Source organism: Panthera leo, chromosome D2 (genome assembly GCF_018350215.1).
Source record: "Panthera leo isolate Ple1 chromosome D2, P.leo_Ple1_pat1.1, whole genome shotgun sequence".
Classification (NCBI taxonomy): domain Eukaryota; kingdom Metazoa; phylum Chordata; class Mammalia; order Carnivora; family Felidae; genus Panthera; species Panthera leo.
This window is the reverse complement of record NC_056689.1, coordinates 12,323,457-12,344,445: the sequence shown is the minus strand read 5'-3', so window position 1 is coordinate 12,344,445 and position 20,989 is coordinate 12,323,457.

Genomic DNA, 20,989 nt, shown 5'->3' with positions numbered 1-20,989 from the left:
CCCATTCACGTGAGTGTGTGAGCTCAAAAGAATAAATAAATAAGTAAATAGGAAAAAACAGTGCTAAATAGAATCACAAATGAGAGAGAAATAACAGCCAACACCACAGAAATACCAACAATTATAATATTATATAATTATATATATATATATATATATATATATATATAATATATAATATTACATATAGCAACAAATTGGACAACCCAGAAGAAATGGGTAACTTCTTAGAAACATATAAACTATCAAAACTGAAACAGAAAGAAATCGAAAACTTGAACAGACCAATAACCAGCAAAGAAATTGAATCAGTAATCAAAAAACTCCCAACAAATGAAAGTCCAGGACCAGATGGCTTCACAGGCCAAACATTCCAAGAAGAGTTAATACCTACTCTTCTCAAACTATTCCAAAAAAAACATAGAAAAGGAAGGAAAACTTCCAAATTCATTCTATGAAGCCAGCATTACCCTGATACCCAAGCCAGGTAAAGGCACCACTAAAAAACAGAACTACAGGCCAATATCCCTGATGAACATAGATACAAAATTTCTCAATAAAATACTAGCAAACACAATCCAAAAATACATTAAAAAATCATTTACCAGATCAAGTGGGATATTTTCCTGGGTTGCAGGAGAGGCTCAGTGTTTGAAAACATACCAATGTGATACATTACATCAATAAGAGAAAGGAAAAGAGCCATATGATCATTTCAATAGACACAGAAAAAGCGTTTGACAAAGTACAACATCCATTCATGATAAATAACCCTCAACAAAGTAGGTTTAGAGGGAACATACCTCAACATAATAAAGACCATATATGAAAAACCCACAGCTAACATCATCCTCAACGGGGAAATCTGAGAGATTTTATTCTACAGTCAGGAACATGACAGAGATGCCCACTCTCACCACTTCTATTCAACATAGTAATGGAAGTCCTAGCCACAGCATTTAGACAACAGAAAGGAATAAAAGGCATCCAAATTGGTAAGGAAGAAGCCAAACTTTCACTGTTTGTGGATGACATGATACTTTATATTAGAAAACCTGAAAGACTACCAAAACACTGCTAGGACTGATAGACGAATTCAGTAAAGTTGCAGGATACAAAATCAATGTACAGAAATCTGTTGCATTCCTATACACTAATAAAGAAGCAACAGAAAGAGAAATTAAGGAATCAATCCCATTTATGACTGCACCCAAAAAGATAAAATACCTAGGAATGAACCTAACCAAAGCAGTGAAAGACCTGTACTGTGCAAACTATAAAACACTGATGAAAGAAATTGAAGACAACACAAAGAAATGGAAGGACGTTTCATGCTCATGGATTAGAAAACAAATATTGCTAAAATGTCTATACCACCCCAAGCAATCTGCACATTTAATACAATCCCTATTAAAACACCAATAGCATTTTTCACAGAGCTAGAACAAACAATCCCCAAATTTGTATGGAACCACAAAAGACCCTGATTCAATCAGCCAAAGCAACCTTGAAAAACAAAAACAGGGGTGCCTGGGTGGCTCAGTTGGTTAAGCATCTGACTCTTGATCTCAGTGTTGTGAGTTCAAGCCCTGAATTGGGGCATGGAGCCTACTTTAAAAAAACAAAAAAAGAAAGAAAAGAAAAGAAAAACAAAGCTGGAGCTGTAGTAATCAAAACAGTATGGTACTGGCACAAAAATAGACACATAGATTGAACAGAATAAAAATCCCAGAAATGAACCTACAACTATATAGTCAATCTTTGACAAAGCAGGAAAGAATATCCAATGGGCAAAAGACAGTCTCTTCAACAAACGATGTTGGGAAAACTGGACAGCAACATGCAAAAGAATGAAACTAGACCACTTTCTTGCATCATACACAAAAATAAATTCAAAATGGGGGGCACCTGGGTGACTCAGTCAGTTAAGCATCCTACTCTTCTCTTGGTTTTGGCTCAGGTCGTGATCTCACAGCTTCGTGGGTTCAAGCCCCGTGTCCGGTTCTGTGCTTATGGCGTGGAGCCTGCTTAGGATTCTCTCTCGCGCTCTCTCTCTCTGTCCTCCCCCACTTGCACTGTCTCTGTTTCTCTCAAACTAAATAAATAAACTTAAAAAAAATAAACTCAAAATGGATTAAAGACCTAACTATGAGACCTGAAGCAATAAAAAGCCAAGAAGAGAACACAGGTGGTAGCTTTTTTGACATCAGCTACAGCAACTTCTTTCCAGATATGTCTCCTAATGCAAGAGAAATAAAATAAAAAATAAACTATTGAAATCATATAAAAATAAAAAGCTTCTGCACGATGAAGGAAAAAAATCAACAAAACTAACAGGCAACCTAGTGAATGGGAAAAGTTATCTGCAGATAACATATCCAATAAAGGGTTAGTATCCAAAATATATAAAGAACTTATGGAATTCAACACCCCCAAAATGAATAATCGATTTATAAATGGGCGGAAGACATGAATAGACAATTTTCCAAAGAAAACATATGGGAGCCCAAAAGACACATGAAAAGGTGCTCAACATCACTTATCATCAGGGAAATGGCAAATCAAAACTACAATGAGATATCACCTCACATCTGCCAGAATGGCTAAAACCAACAACACCAGAAACAACAGGTGTTGGCAAGGATGTGGAGACAGGGGAACCCTCTTACATTGTCGGTGGGAATGCAAACTGATGAAGCCACTCTGGAAAATGGTATGAAGATTCATCAAAAACTTAAAAATAGAACTACCCTACAATCCAGCAATTGCACTACTAGGTATTTACCCAAAGGATACAAAAATACTAATTCAAAAGGATACATGCACCCCCCATGTTTATATCAGCATTATTTACAATAGCCAAAGTATGGAAACAGCCCAAGTGCCCATCAATTGATAAATGGATGAAGAAAAAGTGGCATGTGTGTGTGTGTGTGTGTGTGTGTGTGTGTGTGTGTGTAATATCCATTATATACAATGGGATATTACTCAGCCATAAAAAGTGAAATCTTGCCATTTGCAAACACATGGAAGGAGCTAGAGAGTATCATGCTAAGCGAGATAATACGGTCAGAGAAAGACAAATATATATTATTTCACTCATATTTGGGATTTAAGAAACAAAACAAATAAGCAAAGGGAAAAAGAGAGAGAGAGAAACCAAGAAACAGCCTCTTAATTATAAAGAAGGAACTAATGGGTACCAGAGGGGAGGGGGTGGGGGGATGGGTGACATAGGTGCTGGAGATTAAGGAGTACACTTGTCATGAGCACCGGGTGATGTACAAGTGTTGAATCACTGCACTGAACACCTGAAACTAATATTATGCTGTATGTTAACTACCTTGAATTTAAATAAAAACTTGTAAAGAAAAGAATAAGAAGTGCACACGGTAGTTTGAAGTCAATCCTAGTCCTCGATGTACCACATTTGATGCAGTTAAAATTACTTTCTGTCCTTTAAATATTTAAAAAAGAACTTGCAATTTTGGTTAACTTGGATGTTCACAAAATCCTTTAACTACAGCACATCAGAAAGAAAGAAGGCAGCATCTACTTATTATACTGTGTAGGACACCCAAGCTCCCTGCCACTCAACATCACTAGACTTTGACAGTCCCTGAAATCACAGCTGTTGGAGACACACAGTGATGCCAACAAGATCTGTACACTCTCCCACATAGGTGTCATCTCAACTCATAATCCCACATTTCTGTCAGTCTATCTGAAATCTCTGTCACCTCTGATATACTCCACCTGCGGTAAGCAATACAAATCAGTGTCTTCTCTATTTCACATTTCTCCATCAGTTACGCTATTACTGTGTCTAGTATTTCCTATTCTATGTAGACCAGTAGTCTCCAAACATTTTTTGTGATAATAGCCTTATTGAGATATAATTTATATACCATATAATTCACCCATTTAAAGTGCACAGTCCAATGTCTTCAGTATATTGACAATATTGTGAAAACATCGCCACAATCAATTTTGGAACATTTCCATCATCCCCCAAAGAAACCCTATACCCACTGGCATGCATCCCCCCTTTCCCTCCAACCCCTCAGCCCCTGGAAATCATTAATTTACTTTCTGTCTTGTTCACTTTCCCTATTCTGGACATTTTATACAAATGGAATCCTATAATATGTAGTCTTTTGGGACGTGCTTCTTTCATTTAGCATAGTATTTTCAGGGTTCACTTGTGTTGTAGTATGTATCAGTTAATTTCTTTTTACTGTCAAATAATGTTGCATTTTGTAAGTATGCCATAATTAAGAATCTAAAGATACCAAGTATTTCAATGATGTGGAACAATGAGAAATTTGCTGTATTCCTAAAGAAAGAGAGTAAAATTTTCAACCACTATGAAGAGCAATTGGCAATACCCTTATAGTTAAAGAAGTGGGTACCTTAAGACACAGCAGTTACATTCTTAGGTATGACTTCTACAGGAATGTTTGTATAGGTGCACAAAAGACACATACATGTACTCTCAGCTTTGTAATTGCAAAAAGGTATAACTCTTCTTACTGTTCATGAAGAAAAGAATGGGTATACCATTCTCATGAACAGTATATTCAATCAGTGGAGTATTTCGTAATGAACTATAGACATAGATGAAATCTGAAACATATACTAAACAAAAAAAAAAACAGCTTTCCAGAACACATAATATCATGTATGTAATTTTTAAAGATTTTTATTTATTTTTAAATTTTTCAATGTTTATTTTTGAGAGAGAAAGAGAGGGAGACAGAGCACGAGCAGGGGAGGGGCAGAGAGAGGGAGACACAGAATCCAAAGCAGGCTCCAGGCTCTGTGCTGTCAGCAAAGAGCCCAACATGGGGCTCAAACTCAAGAACCATGACATCATGACCTGAGCCTAAGTCAGATGCTTAACCAACTGAGCCACCCAGGCACCCCATGTAATTTTTAAAGATTTTTACACTTATGTACCATGTATGAACTTTTATATTTCTCTAAAAGCATTTCTTTATTTTCAAAAACTAGCCCCTTTCCCCCACCTCAGCTATGATTCTTTGACATATACAAGCAATAGAAAATAATTCCAAAATTTTTCAAAAGAAAGGGATGTATTACAATTATACTGAACAGTTCATATAGTCAAAGAAAGTGCTGAACCAAAAAAATCTTGAAATCGATTATGGCAGCACCAAAGTCTTCAGCAGCAGGAACCTTCCTGTGGGTCCTGCCATAGTGTGACTCTGCTTCTGACCTTAAGTCTGTTGTGGGTTTTCTCCTTGGGAATCGAAATTCCTGAAAGGGTATGTCATTGACCCGCTTAGTCTCACTTCCTTTGTAGTGGGAGTGGATAGGCTGGCATGTTCCCTTCTCTTACTGATCGTGCAGGCAAGGAGAATGGACCTCTCAGATCTCAGAGATGCTGTGCTCTGGAATCTATCGCTAGGTTAGCTCAGAGCCCATGCTGCCCGCAGGCTGCTCCCAGCCCACCATTGAGCTCAGCACAGCTGTGAGACAAGCTCATTCCTGGGAGTATCCAGGTCTGACAGCTCTCCCAGCTTCTCCCATCGTCTTCCTGCTCCCTCCCCATATCAAGTACCATATGGAGTGGGTACTCTCCAAAGGATGGGTGCTGGGCAGAAAAAAAACACACCTATATTCCAACATCACCACATTATAGTACTTAACTTGCCAGAATACACACATATGTACACTATAAATCCTTCTTCTGAGGCTTCCCCAAAATGTTCCTGAGATTCTGCAAATTTCCATATGCAACTTGTAAACACTTTCATTCCCTGACCAATGAAAAACAACCCAAAGTCATGCCTACCTCTTGCATCTAGAATAAAGACTTAGATGTTTTTAGAGTTGACAAGCTCCCAATAAAGTACATTCCATTTCTTATTCCATCCAAATACTTTCTTACTTTTTTTTTAAAGTTTATTTATTTTGAGAGAGGGAGAGGGAGTGTGTGTGTGTGCGAATGCGTGCATGCATAAGTGGGGGAGGCGCAGAGAGAGAGAATCCCAAGCAGGCTCCACACAGCGCAGAGCCTGATGCTGGGCTCGAATTCATGAATCCTGAGATCATGACCCCAGCCGCCATCAAGAGTTGGACGCTTAACACACTGAGCTACCCAGGCACCCCCCCCCCCAATATTTTCTTAATATGCTGAAATCCACGGTGAATTTAACCATTGCCCAAACTCCTGCTAATGATGTGAGAGGTAGGCATAAAGAGAAGGAAAATTTTTCAAATAAACAGAAGACTAAGAAAAGCAGGAAGTACAGATTGAAGTAAAACGTGGTCAGAGGATACAGCTGGTGTTCACGTCTTCCTTCCCCCATCAGGCCAGCAGCTCTGCTGGTCAGGGATCTGTGCTTAGCAGAGTGCCTGAAGTTTTATTCCTGAGGGCTGAATTCAGGGTCTTTTTGCCAGTGTAAAGTAAGAGTAGTCCTCATGCATTTTTGCTATTAGGACTAGTTATTAAGGAAGATCCCAGAATGGACTTCAGAGGGTCACTATTCTCTTCATGACCTCATTGTATCACAAAATATCAATTTAGAGGCTTTGGGGGAGACAGTGGGCAGATAACAAAATCTCCATTTAGAACTGAATAAAAAAAACAATGAATTTTATTTTCTCATGAACGGGAAGTGAGAAAGTAGATTAGGTTTCAGGCACATTTTTATCAAAGCCCTGCTCAGTTTCTGGAATCTTCTCTTTGGTCTGCCCTCCCTTGTGAGTCAGCTTTATCTATGCTACCAAGAGTGACTATAATGGGGGATTGGCTGCTGCCTTTCAGATGCCTTGAGTTAGTGACACATACAGTTTTATTTTTCCCCACAGAAGAATGCAGAGATATAGGAACCCAAGAGGAGAGCTGGATGAGGGAAAGACAAGAGAATTCTTCCCAGAGTTACAGTTCATGAATCATCTGCTTCCTTTCCCCTGGACCCTTCGTTCTCCAGGTCCAAAGGTTTTACTGATGTGTTCTTCCTCTCTCTATACCACCCCCAGGACATAGTAAGTTTTTTGCTGAAATAGGTGTTGCCATTGACTAGTTTCGGCTTTTTGCTCAACCAGGAAAACAGACAAGAAGGAGAGAGTTAGAGTTAGTGTTGGCACTGACTCTCACAACAAGGGAAAGAGAATTTGCTCCTTGCGAACACTCTTCCCTCAGCAACTATCCATCCCCACCTCTTTTACATCAGATCCCCCATTTTCATCAATCATTTGTACCCCCTTATGATCCATGTGATTCTAGAGATAATAATCTCTTTCCTAGCCACAGGGCTCGAAGCCAAATATGCTGAGTCCATTGGTCTTATGGTAATAGAACCAGAAACCAAAGTTAGAACCAATCAACGCATGACAACCCCAGACAATTATCATTGTTTCAAGGTTGGATAGGTGACCAATGTTGGTCGAGTCAGACTTCTGGAAGGAGCTTTCATTCTATGACCAGGATAGAGGTAAGCAAAGAAGTCCTTTCTTAGAAGCTATTAGCAGCTATCTTGTGATCTGCAGGGAAGGTAGTCTGCAATCTTTTCTGCAGCATTACTTAAAAATTTAATAAAGGTTATGAGATTTGTATTCTTGTGTTTACACAATTCATTTTTTTTAAAAAAAATTATTTTCGGGGCGCCTGGGTGGCTCAGTCGGTTAAGCGTCCGACTTCAGCTCAGGTCACGATCTCGCGGTCCATGTTTTCGAGCCCCGTGTCGGGCTCTGGTCTGACGGCTCAGAGCCTGGAGCCTGCTTCCGATTCTGTGTCTCGCTCTCTCTCTGCCCCTCCCCCGTTCATGCTGTGTCTCTCTCTGTCTCAAAAATAAATAAACGTTAAAAAAAATTTTTTTTTAAATTATTTTATTTAATCCAAGTTAGTTAACATATAGTGTAGTATTGGTTTCAGGAGTAGAATCCAGTGATTCATCACTTACTTTCAACACCCAGTGCTCATCCCAACAAGTGTCCTCCTTAATGCCCATCCCCCACTTAGCCCATCCCCCCCACTCCCCTCCCCTCCAGTAACCCTCAGCTTGTTCTCTGTATTTACGAGTTTCTTTTGGTTTGCCTCCCTCTCTCTTTTTATCTTATTTTCCTTTCCTCCCCCTATGTTCATCTGTTTTGTTTCTCAAATTTCACATATGAGTGAAGTCACATGATATTTGTCTTTCCCTAACTTATTTCACTTAGCATAGTGCATTTTAGTTCCATCCACATAGTTGCACATGTTAAGATTTCATTCTTTTTGATCACTAATATTCTATTACATATATACCACATCTTATTCCATCCATCAGTCAATGGACATTTGGGCTCTTTCCATAATTTGGCTATCGTTGATAGTGCTGCTATGTACATTGGGGTGAATGTGCCCCTTCGAACCAGCACTCCTCTATCCTCTGGATAAATACCTGGTAGTGCAATTGCTGGGTTGCAGGGTAGTTCTATTTTTAATTTTTTGAGGAACAGCTATACCGTTCTCCAGAGTGGCTGTATCAGTTTGCATTCCCACCAGCAGTGCAAAAGGGTTCCTCTTTCTCCGCATCCCCGTCAACATCTGTTGTTTCCTGAGTGGTTAATTTCAGCCATTCTGACGGGTGTAAGGTGATATCTCATTGTGGTTTGGATTTGTATTTCCCTGATGATGAGTGATGTCGAGCATCTTTTCATCTATGTTAGCCATCCGGATGTCTCCTTTTGGAAAAGTGTCTTACACAATTCATTTCTAATTTGCTTTAAAAGCACACTTCTCAAAACAGAATTGTTTTCCAAATTAATCGACAGAAAGTCAGAACTTAATCTGTTCTTTAACATTTCAACTACTGATCAAACACCTATTTAAGTGGTGCAACAGATCTCTTGCAATTTAATAGTATTTCTTTTACACAAGCCATGATAAAATAATTTTTAATTAAAAATTTTATTTATTTAAAAAAATAATCTTTTTTTTAAGTTTTGATACCAGAATTTATTCCTTATGTTGTGTATACATTACAGATTTTTGTGGTTATGATTATTCCCAAACATTTGCTCATTTTCTTGTGCACTAGTGTTATAATTTATTTATCCACCACTATCAGACAATTCCAATACTCTGCTTATATATATATATTTACTGTAACCAGTGATATTTGTACTTTAATAAGATCTTTTGTTGCTTTTCCTGTCCATTTATTCCAATTAAAACTACTTCTTTTATCCCATCTTTAAACCAGGTTTAGTGATAAATTACATCCAATTTTGTTTAATGAGGGTAATCGTTATAAAACTGTCCTTTAAACCAGGAGATATAACAATCTGATTTATAATCTTAAAAAATCTTTTGATTATTCTTTCTAATGTGTTCCACTGTGGGTTTTTTTTTTAAGATTTTTAATATTTTTTCTTAATGTTTATTTATTTTTGAGAGAGGGAAAGAGAGACAGAGTACGAGTGAGGGAGGAGCAGAGAGAGACAGAGATACAGATCCGAAGCAGGCCCCAGGCTCTGAGCTGTCAGCACAGAGCCCAATATGGGGCTTGAACTCACCAACCATGAGATCATGACCTGAGCCAAAGTCTGACGCCCAACCAACCGAGCCACCCAGGCACCCCTGTCCTGCTGTGTTTTATAGTCCAAAACGGCTTGTCCCATTACTTGAGTCTTGATCATTTCCTGCTACAAAAGACAATCCTCAGATAATGATGCTGGGGGAGGCAGGGCAGACAGAAAAGGCAAATCCAAATGCAGAACATGTCTGTCCTGGTGAAGGAAAAATTCCTCCTTTTTCCAAGAAGAATGAAGTCCAAAGTCACTGGCATTCTACGAGGTAGCTGGCTGGTCATCTCAGACCAGGGCGCCAGGTTGGGGTTCGGTGTGAATGACGGTGGCCAGCAAATTAGGCATCACACAGCAGCAACACTGGGGACCAGAAGTCCCTATTACTGAACTTGCACATAACTTGAATCCCTGCCACAGGATGATGGATTCATGAGCGTTCTGGGTTGGCCAAGGAAACAGGACACTAACATCCAGACCCCAGGTTGTCTTGTGTCTTTAATTAAAAAGTTCTCTCTGCAAGAGATAAAAATAATTTTCTTGTCCTTTTGGGACCATAGCAAGGGCATGAATGAAAATAACATTCATGTGGCTCAAAGCCAATATTCTCATCATGCCAAGTCTTGGTAATCCTTCCTCTACATCAGGATTTCTCAACCTTGGCACTACAGTCATTGGGGCCCAGATAATTCTTTGGTATGGGGGGGGGGGGCTGTCCTGCTCAGTGTAGGATGTTGAGTGGCACCTCTGACCTCTATCCATGAGGTCTTGAGTGCTGTCTCAGTTGTGACAATCAAAAATGCCCATAGACAACTGTCAAATTGTCTGAGAATCACTGTTCCATTGTGCCAACAGATTTCTTATCTATTTATACCATTCAACCTGAGCACCACGGGGTCTAAGCTTACAAGAGGTAACCCAGAAAACTGTTGAAATGTAACTGACTTTTATGGTGAGCATATTGGATGCACGCTGGGGTGATTATGCCCATAGCAATACTTTTCTCCGGATTCAAAATTATTATCCTCTTGGTCAAACACTTTAAAATTCAGGTCCCACAGAAATTCCCCCAATTTCTTAGAAATAAAGTAGTGGATTCTTACAGTTTTTTTTTTAAATCCCTGCTCTGAGATTCTGCAACCCCCCCCCCCAAATACACACACCAAGGGTATGTTGACATCCATGAAACTGGATTGCATGGTAAGCAAGTATTACTTTTGCTATAGCTGTTACGTGCCAGACATCGTCCTTTTCCCTTTACAAGTATTAACTTACTTAATTCTTCCAACAGTCCCATGGGGTTAGTACCAAAATACCAAGAAGTTACTCTAGTTGCCTGAAATCACACCACAAATTTGTGGTAATGCAGTGGGTGGGAGATCCTTTGCTTTTCCTAGTGAGGAAGCCAACCCCAGCTACCAAAGACTGAGGAGGTGAGAGGGGACATGTTCTCTTTCTCCTGAGTTTTCAACAACAGGGGGTCCGTGAGGAGTGTTTGTGTATAGGCAGACACTTGTGTAATTTTTTTTTTAAGTTTATTTATTTATTTTGGGAGAGAAAGGGAGAGTGCAGGAGAGGGGCAGAGTGGGAGAGAATCCCAAGCACGTTCTGGGCTGACAGGGCAGAGTCCCACATGGGGCTTGAACTGAAGAACAGTAAGATCTTGACCTGAGCTGAAATCAAGAGTCGGACACTGAACCCACTGAGCCACCCGGGCACCCGGACACTTGTGTTATTCTTTCCTAAATTCTTAAATTCAATTATTTTATTTCTGGAGCCCTCTATATTCTTTGTTCTGATCCTAACAAAATCATGGCTCAAGTTTGAGACTGCAAATCCCTGATTAGCAAATCTGTAATTAATGACAGTTTGGGAAGTAAAATGATCAGCGACCCAGGTAGTGTTAGAAGGCAAAATTCTGAGCAGGACTGCAACTTAGAAGATCGTGAAATAGATGAAAGCTGAGAATTTTCTTTAAAACTTGGTGATGGTAAGATTATAGAACCTAATCCACATTGAAGCAAAGCATTGGGTACAGGAGAGAAGGGGTGGCTTGAAAGCCTAGGACACAAGAGATTAAGGATGAGGGAAGTCCTAGGGTAGGGCCATTTCAATATGACCATGGCAATTGCCCAGTGGCTCTGGATTGGACCAAGAAAGTCAACCACACATACTTCACCTTCACACACTTGTTGGTAAGTATCTGTTGATTGAACCATTGATATTGTTTAAATTTTCCATTTAATCCCAAAGGCTTCCTCAGGTGACCATCCTAGAATTGGTGCCTCTTGTGGAAAGAAAAACTATAAACCCTAAATACTTTGATTTAGCTTCTATTCAATTTAAATTTAATTTAAAAAACCCTAGTATATTTCCTTGAGAGGGTAAGATCAATGATGCAAGCACTTTTGAGAAAGCAACACTGAACTTGTTATTCTTGGATAGAGAGAAAAAAGGGGGAGGGAAAATATTGACTTTATCAGTCATCATAATGACACAAAGAGCAAAGAACATTAGCCAAGTGGGGTTAAGGCATAGCTGAATATACTGTGATTTTTAGCATTATGAAACTGAGTTTCTGGCTAATTTTCTTCTATGAAGGGCAAACAGTCTCTTGTAATAATCTATTTTTAAGTACAAAATTTTTTCCTTCTCCTATGGAATTTAATTCTTTTTTTTTTAATTTTTTTTTAATGTTTATTTATTTTTGAGACAGGGAGAGACAGAGCATGAATGGGGGAGGGGCAGAGAGAGAGGGAGACACAGAATCGGAAGCAGGCTCCAGGCTCTGAGCCATCAGACCAGAGCCTGACGCGGGGCTCGAACTCACGGACCATGAGATCGTGACCTGAGCTGAAGTCGGACGCTCAACCGACTGAGCCACCCAGGCGCCCCCGGAATTTAATTCTTTAAAAAAATTTTTTTTTGAGAAAGAGAGAGAGAGAGAGCACACGAGCAGTAGAGAGGGGCAGAAAGAGAATCTTAAGCAGGCTCCACACTCAGCACGGAGCCCAACACAGGGCTCACTCCCACGACCCTGGGATCGTGACCTGAGCCAAAACCAAGAGTCAGCCACTCAACCGACTGAGCCACCCCCTGGAATTTAATTCTTAATCTTGAGTGTAGGGTTACATGTTTGTTGTAAAATACTATATTATGTTTTGCTACAGGGAAATATAATCTTTAAATTCATATTTTGTAGAAATTGAATTTATTCACCCAAGCTTTAATGTATATACCATCACCATGATGATTAGTGTATCTTTGTTCTATAACTTCACCAGTATATATGTGGCATGAATTCGCTTTCTAGGAAGAAAGTACTAAGATACTTTGTCTTGACATTCTTCCTCAAGGCTTATTTCAGAAAAGTACATTTCATGATTATAAGAGACTTACCTAAGTAAAAGATGAATCTTATTTCTCCAATATCCTAAATATTTCTCTTAGATGGCTTACATTTGGCATTTCTTGAAGAGGCAGTAAGATGAAAAGTGATCTTTCATTAGCAAAGGATGTACAGTAAAACCTCGGTTTGCAAGCATAATTCATTCCAGAAACATGCTTGTAATCCAAAGCACTTGTATATCAAAGTGAATCTCCCCGTAAGAAATAAGGGAAACTCAGATGATTTGTTGCACAACTCAAAAACATTCACATAAAAATGATTACAATACTGTCATATAATACAAAATAATAAGAAAATACAAAATATAAAGCAAAGTAAACAAATTCACCTGCACTTACCTTTGAAAAGCTTCGTGGCTGGTGTGACGGAGACAAGAGAGAGGAGGGTATTGTGTAGGATGACTTTCACTATCACTAATGGAATCACTGCTGTCTATTGGCTCAATGGAATCTCTTTCTTTTCATGCAACTTCAACAAGGAACACATGCAAAATTTGGCACTGTGTCAACCATTTTACACATCTCCCTAATCTCATTTGAACAGGGATTTCTCCACCTTTTTCTCCTCCTCCTCTGCAGACGAGATGCAGACGTAGACTTCTTATAAAATCTTGCAAGTTTGGTCACTCGCATACCTCAGTCCTATTTCTTGACGATTTCCATTTTAACTTCCACTGTAATCATCTCCTTCTTCTTACCGCCTTTCTTTTCAACCTTTTTCTGCATGGGGGCCATTGCATATGCTTGCACAGTTGTTGACTACAGTACAGTATTAATAAACTCTTGCCATATACTGTATTTCGTGTAACCGGCAATAAGGCAGCAGAGGAAAGGGTCTATATCTGCAGGCAGGCTCACTCTTGTATGGAAAAACAAAGGACTGTCCATAGGCACTTTGAAGTGACAAAAAATACACTAGCCAGTTGTGGGCACCTCCCAACATTCTGAAAAATCACTGATTTCGGCCAAACAGCATGGCCTGCCAGCCAGCATCCGAGCAAGGGAGACGACCAACTACAATCCCGCAGCACGTGCACACGAGAGAGGAGAACCATTGGCTCAGTTGTAATCATGTGATGTTTCACATCAGATACTACTCGCATTGCAAGACATTGTTCGTTTATCAAGTTAAAATGTAATAGAAATGTTAGCTCGTCTTGTGGAACACTCGCAGAACAAGTTACTCGCAATCCAGGGTTTTGCTGTACCTTCTTCCAAGAAGTTCATCGGAGTCGGAATGTCTAAATGATCATCCTACCTGTTGCTGTGTAACCAAACCCAAGTGTGCCAGCCTGACGCACAGGGAAGACGATCCCTGGAAGACGATCCCTGGGAAGACGATTCCATGGAATCTGCAGCAAGGAAAGAGTTTATTGGAGAGGCAGCCAAAGGAGGAGACCCGAAGGAGAGCCTCAAATCTGCCTCACCTAAGCAGAGTCAGGGAAATGCAAAGGCAAATGAACGCGACCTGGGGAAAAAGTTGCAGCTCTGCTTATTAGTCTACAGCTGTGTTTATTAGTCCCGTTAACCTTTTGGTTACTGGTTTCAGTATTAGTACATAGAATCCCATCAGCTAGAGGTTTTCTCTGAAGCACCATGTTAAAGGGCTAACATTTTTTTTTAAATAACAAAGGCTCCAGAACTCCTTGTTAGGTTACTACAGTGTTAAGACATTGTGCGACTTCAATTGCACTGTCTGCATTTTCATGATGCTAGCAAACATATTGCCATTCTACTGTGACTGTGTTTTGGTTGACTTGTCTTTTTAATGAAAGAGGAAACAGTCGACGGGGTGTTCTACTTCAACCTGACAGTGTTGGGACGAAAATATAATAACATACTTTGTATTTTTAATGGCAAGACTAATTTATGAGAGTGAACCAGCTGGATATTGGTGCTTACCCACACTGTACTGTAAATGGGACACTGGTGATTTGTGTCTGTGACTTATACGAGTGACCTTTTGCTTGACATTAAGTTTTTCTGGCCTTTTCTCAAGACATTTCTCTTTCTTTTAAACAATAATAGGAATGGGACACTCGGGTGGCTCAGTTGGTTAAATGTCCAACTCTTGATTTCGGCTCAGGTCATGATCCTAGGGTTGTGAGATCGAGCCCGCATCGGGCTCTGTGCAGGCAGCATGGAGCTTACTTGGGATTCTCTTTCTCCCTCTCTCTCTCTCTGCCCCTCCCCTACTGGCTCATGCTTGCCCCTCTCTCTCTAAAAAAACAAAAAATCAAATGCAGAATAAAAAAATAATAATAGGAATGAAGAGTAACCAAAATGAAAGAGACCATTTTTTTGCCCTAAAGTATTTCTTGAAAATAAAACTTTCGGGGCGCCTGGGTGGCTCAGTCGGTTAAGTGGACGACTTCAGCTCAGGTCACGATTTCACGGTCCGTGAGTTCGAGCCCCGCGTCGGGCTCTGGGCTGATGGCTCGGAGCCTGGAGCCTGCTTCCAGTTCTGTGTCTCCCTCTCTCTCTGCCCCTCCCCTGTTCATGCTCTGTCTCTCTCTGTCTCAAAAATAAATAAACATTAAAAAAAAATTAAAAAAAAAGAAAATAAAACTTTCTTCTCTTTATCATACAACAGAGAAAAACATGAAATAATTCAGAATCATTAATAATGCTGAGTTTATATAATATGAAATGTCACATGGAGAAAGATCTTTTTAAAATCACCAACATAATGAGTTTGGCTAGCGTTCAATGTGCCACACATGTTCAAGAGACTCTAAGATTTAAAAAACTGGTAAAATTCATGCCACAATTCTGCCCCATTTCTTCACACATTAACTTGTATGATGCAACTCTTTTTTGTTAATGTTTATTTATTTTTAATGTTATTTTTTCACTTATTTTTGAGAGAGTGAGAGAGAGCATGAGCAGGGGAGGGGCAGAGAGAGAGGAAGACACATAATCTGAAGCAGGTGCCAGGCTCCGAGCTGTCAGCATAGAGCCCAACATGGGGCTTGAACCCACAAACCATGAGATCAGGACCTGAGCTGAAGTCGGGTGCTTAACCGAGTGAGTCACCCAGGTACCCCTATTTATTTGTTTTTGAGAGAGTACCTGTGCGCATGAGTGGGGGAATGGCAGAGAGAGAGAGAGAGAGAGAGAGAGAGAGAGAGAGAGAGAGAATCTCAAGCAGGCTCCATGCTCAGCACAGAGCCCCCCACAGGGGCTCACAACCCTGAGATCGAGATCATGACCTGGGCTGAAATCACGAGTTGGACGCTTAACCCACGGAGCCACACAGGTGCCCCTATGTTGCAACTCTTAATAAGACTGAAACAGATCAGGGAGTAATGTAACAGAACCCTTTACATTAGGACCCTTTTCTTAACTCCTGCCGTTTTCCAACTCTAGCCTGCTCCACCCTGGGGAGGTCACGGTGAGGACTAGTACTGCTGTGGGGGACAAGGCAAAAGAAAAAACTAAATTTTCTTAGTACTTACAGCCCATTGACAAGTCCTTGAAACAGGCAGAGTGACCTTCTTCTAGGAGCTCAGCTGAGTCCGTGTTGATACTTTGCTAAGCGCAAAAGGCAATCTTAGCTTAACATCCCAAGCTCCAGGACACTGTAAACCTACCTTAACATATAAAAATTCCTTTGGAAACTTCCTTTATCTCTAACCCCCCAAGAGATATGTTAGCAATCATCCTCCAAGCATATGGCCCCCTGTATACATATGAAGGGTCTCATAACTAAGGTTTTAGTAGACAGTAGTAAACGACCTTTTCCTAACAACAGCCAGCCCCCTCAAGGTCCTGGAAACCTTGCTTCCAAAATTCCTTGGAGGTTTACACTATCTCTAACTCCCTCCCAGCTTGAAAGTAGATAATCAGTCACCCGTCACAACCCCAGTGCAGTGCAGCTCTTTCTACCCACGGGCCCTGTCCTCATGCTTTAATAAAGGCACCTTTTTGTACCAAAGACGTCTCAGGAATTCTTTCTTGGCTGTCGGCTCCAAAACCCAACATTTCCACATCAGCACCACTGATATTTAGACAGTGGGAAGTAAACATCACCTGGCGTAGCACGGGACAAGGTCATGGAGCTATTGACTGCAGACAGGGAAAGGCTGAATGCACAGCCATTCGAGTCATAGGAGGCTGATGGAGGGGAGTTTGTGTTGGCCCTGAGTTTCTCCCTCCTGTCAATCTGTACCCCAAGGCATCGGGAACCTCGCAACACTGGGTTTCCACGCGAGCCTGGAACTTTTTAAGTTCACTGCCTTTTCCCTTGGTTCATTCAAAACCACGTTTATTGGTTTTATGTGGTTGCTCCCTTTTGCTTGGTGCTGCTGCTTCTCCAAGGATCAGACCCGTGAACCCCCTGAAGAGTCTGGTGCTTCCTGTGCAGGCTCAGTGGGGCAAAGTTCTGTTCCCCACCATCTGTGCCCCAATCTCCACTCAGGGGTAGAATCCCTTCTGCCTTGTCACAGTCCTTGATCACTGGTTTCCATTTTCTGATTCCCTTCAAGGACTCCACCTTCTCCTTAAGAAGATTGTAGCTTAGGGGCACCTGGGTGGCTCAGTCGGTTGAGGCTCCAACTCGGCTCAGGTGTTCGTGGGTTCGAGCCCCTTATTGGGCTTGCTGCTGTCAGCAAGGATCCTGCTTTGGATCCCCTGTCCCCATCTCTCTCTGCCCCTCCCCCACTCGCATGCGCGCGCACGCGCTTTCTCTCTCTTTCTCAAAAAAAAACATTAAGAGAAAAAGAAAATTGTAGCTTATATTTCAAATGCTTTGCTCTCGTTTGGAAAAAAGACAAGAGTACCTATTCTAGAGGTCTTTAAAACAGTCCTTTGCACTTGGTCCTTAAATGAGTGCTTAACAGGATTTTCGTTTTTCCATATCACTAATAGGAGTGACTGCCAGGCCGAATCACATTCCTGAAATGCACGTGTCCCCCAGTGTGACAACAGTCATCTATGCCACCTCTTTCCTTCCAGCCCCTCCCCATACATCAGCCATCCAGCACAATTGATGGATTTCTAATTTTACTATCTGGCTTTTTAACATATTCAAAATATGGAGTTTTGAAATAAAAAATTTTAGTTCTTTAATAAAAGCTGCACAGAAAACAAAGTATCATAAGATACAGATTATACCCATTATAATTATTACATGCAGTTATATGCATTATATAAATATAAATATAAATATAAAAATATATACTTATATATATTTAAGTGAATGCTCTGCAATGATGGGTGACCAACAGCCTCCTCTAAGGGAGCTATGAGAAGAAGTTGTTTTTATTCTTTTTCATTTTTTAAAATGTATTTATTTTTTAATTAATTAATTAATTTTTTAATTTACACCAAAGTTAGCATATAGTGCAACAATGATTTCAGGAGTAGATGCCTTAATGCCCCTTACCCATTTAGCCCATCCCCCCCCCCACAACCACTCCAGCAACCCTCTGTTTGTTCTCCATATTTAAGAGTCTCTCCTGTTTTCTCGCCCTCCCTGTTTTAATATTATTTTTGCTTCCCTTCCCTTATGTTCATCTGTTTCGTATCTTAAATTCCTCATGTGAGTGAAGTCATATGGTATTTGTCCTTCTCTGACTAATTTCACTTAGCATAATACCCTCTAGTTCCATCCACACAGTTGCGAATGGCAAGATTTCATTCTTTTTGATTGCTGAGTAATACTCCATTGTGTATATATATATAAATATATATATTTATATATATATAAATATATAAATATATATATATAAATAAGATGTGGTATATATATATATATATATACCACATCTTATTTATCCATTCATCTGTTGATGGACACTTGGCTCTTTCCATACTTTGACTATTGTTGATCATGCTGCTCTAAACATTGGAGTGCATGTGTCCCTTCAAACAGCACACCTGGCAACTGACGGAATGGGAGAAGATATTTGCAAATGACATATCAGATAAGGGGTTAGTATCCAAAATCTATAAAGAACTTACCAATTCAACGCCCCCAAAAACAAATAATCCAGAGAAGTTGTTTTTGAAGTATTGCTAACATTGCTGGCTCTGACTCAAATAGCACTCACTTGGAGTTCTGATTGATCACTGGACAGTTCTAGAGTGCAGAGCATCTATTGCGGGGTGGGGAAAGGGTATAAATGACCCCTTGTACTCTGTCCTGGCAAGCGGAGAACACAGCATGGCCTGGGCAATGGTAGCTCCCATTTATTCAGCATTTTTCTGTGTGCCGGACTGTTCTCAGAGCCTTACATGTACTGAACATTTTTAATCCTCCAGCAAACTTTAGAGTTTTCTTTCCTTGGAAAAGCATAGTAACTCATCCAAGGTCACAGTCCTACAAAGTTTTGGACCCAGGGTTTATACCAGTGAGTCTCTCTCCAGGGTCTGTGCTTTTACTTTTAAATAGTTATACCTCAATCATTACACCTTATACTGGATTTTACCTTTCTTCTAAGGGAGTGGTGTGGAAGGAGAAGAAGGCATCTAATTCCAAAATATCAATGACTCCTGGAATATACTAGCATTGATTTTGAAACAAGTGCTTCTGATTTTTGTCTTCTCTCCAGTGTTTAGTAAACAGGAAAGTATTTTCTTTGAAATATGGGAGTCTGGTCTTTAGCGTTCTGGTTGCGGAAGTTGGCTTACTTGCGAATGGGGGTTGCGGGACGTCTAATCCCAGAAACACACCAGAAGTGGGCAACCAAACACCACCAGGATCCACACTCTCTACCCCTGTTCCTCTCTGAACATCTGTCTCCTCTTCGCCTCGTACCGCGGACTAGCCTTTTCTGCTTCTCAGTTTATACAGCAGGACATGGACACTCCCAGGTGCCAGGCTCCTACTCCCTCCCTTTTCAAACCCACCTGGGTCTGTGAAGGGATATCTTGGTAATCCCTCCAAATTCTCAGCAAATGGATTTGGTTGGTTCCGCATGGTAAGGGGTTAACTCTTGTACCAGGTTCAAGGCCCTGTTATCCAAATGTGGCCACTCCCTTAGCCAACCTGTAGTTATGAATGAGCAGTTTTCTGAAAAGGGATGCAGGTTGGGGGTGGCAGTGGAGAAAGATAAATACACCACCTAATATGTACCTACTACATTTAGATTTCACTGAAACTCAACTGGGAAATAATTGTTAGTCCCCCATCCCTTCCTGAACCCATTGGCGTAGGCTTGGCTTTGTGAGTTCACAGAATAAGCGATTGTCATTTGAAAGTAGGATCAGAAGCCATTTCCCCCAGCGGCACTAAATAATGCCTTTAAAAACCAAAACAAGGACATTCAACGAGAATAGTGAGCTTTATTCGGTTTCTTTAAACGGAAGATGCTCATCTTGTTCTATGAGATCCTCGATCCTACAGCCTGCCCTGACACAGAGTAGACATTCAGTAAACATTAGCTGATATTTTAATTTTTTAAAATGTTTTGTTTATTTTTGAAAGGAGAGCGTGAGTGGGGGAGAGGCAGAGAGAAAGAAAGCAGGCCAGAGGATCTGAAGTGGGTTCCGCACCAACAGCACAGAGCCCAATGTGGGGCTCGAACTCACGAACTGCAAGATCACGACCTGAGCCGATGTCCAACACTCAACTGACTGAGCCACCCAGGTGCCCCACTGCTATTTTAATTTTTATAGAAGGCATGGAATGAAGAGTATTTAATGTTGTCGAAGTGGGGGTACTGAAATTGATGCTGTACCTTGACCTTCTCAGCACTTCTCCAGACCAAGGCCTACCATAGAGGTATCAGCCGACAATACTCAGTAAAACATAATATTATAGAGGACCATGTTATCAGGACATAAAAATTTAAAACAATATTTAAAAGACCAAGATTATATAAACCATGCTGTATGTTAATATCAAATTTACAGCAAGTTCTTTAACCACGTGTGTTTCCGTCCAATAATTTGACATCTCCCTTGCTATCCGGCTTGTCCATCTCCTGGTATCTTACAATGTGCATACGTAAATTCCATAAAATGCTTATTAGTTTCTATTATCTTGAAGCATTAATGTCACAAAAAATTACTATCTCAAATTAAAAAACTAGCTTAGGGGCGC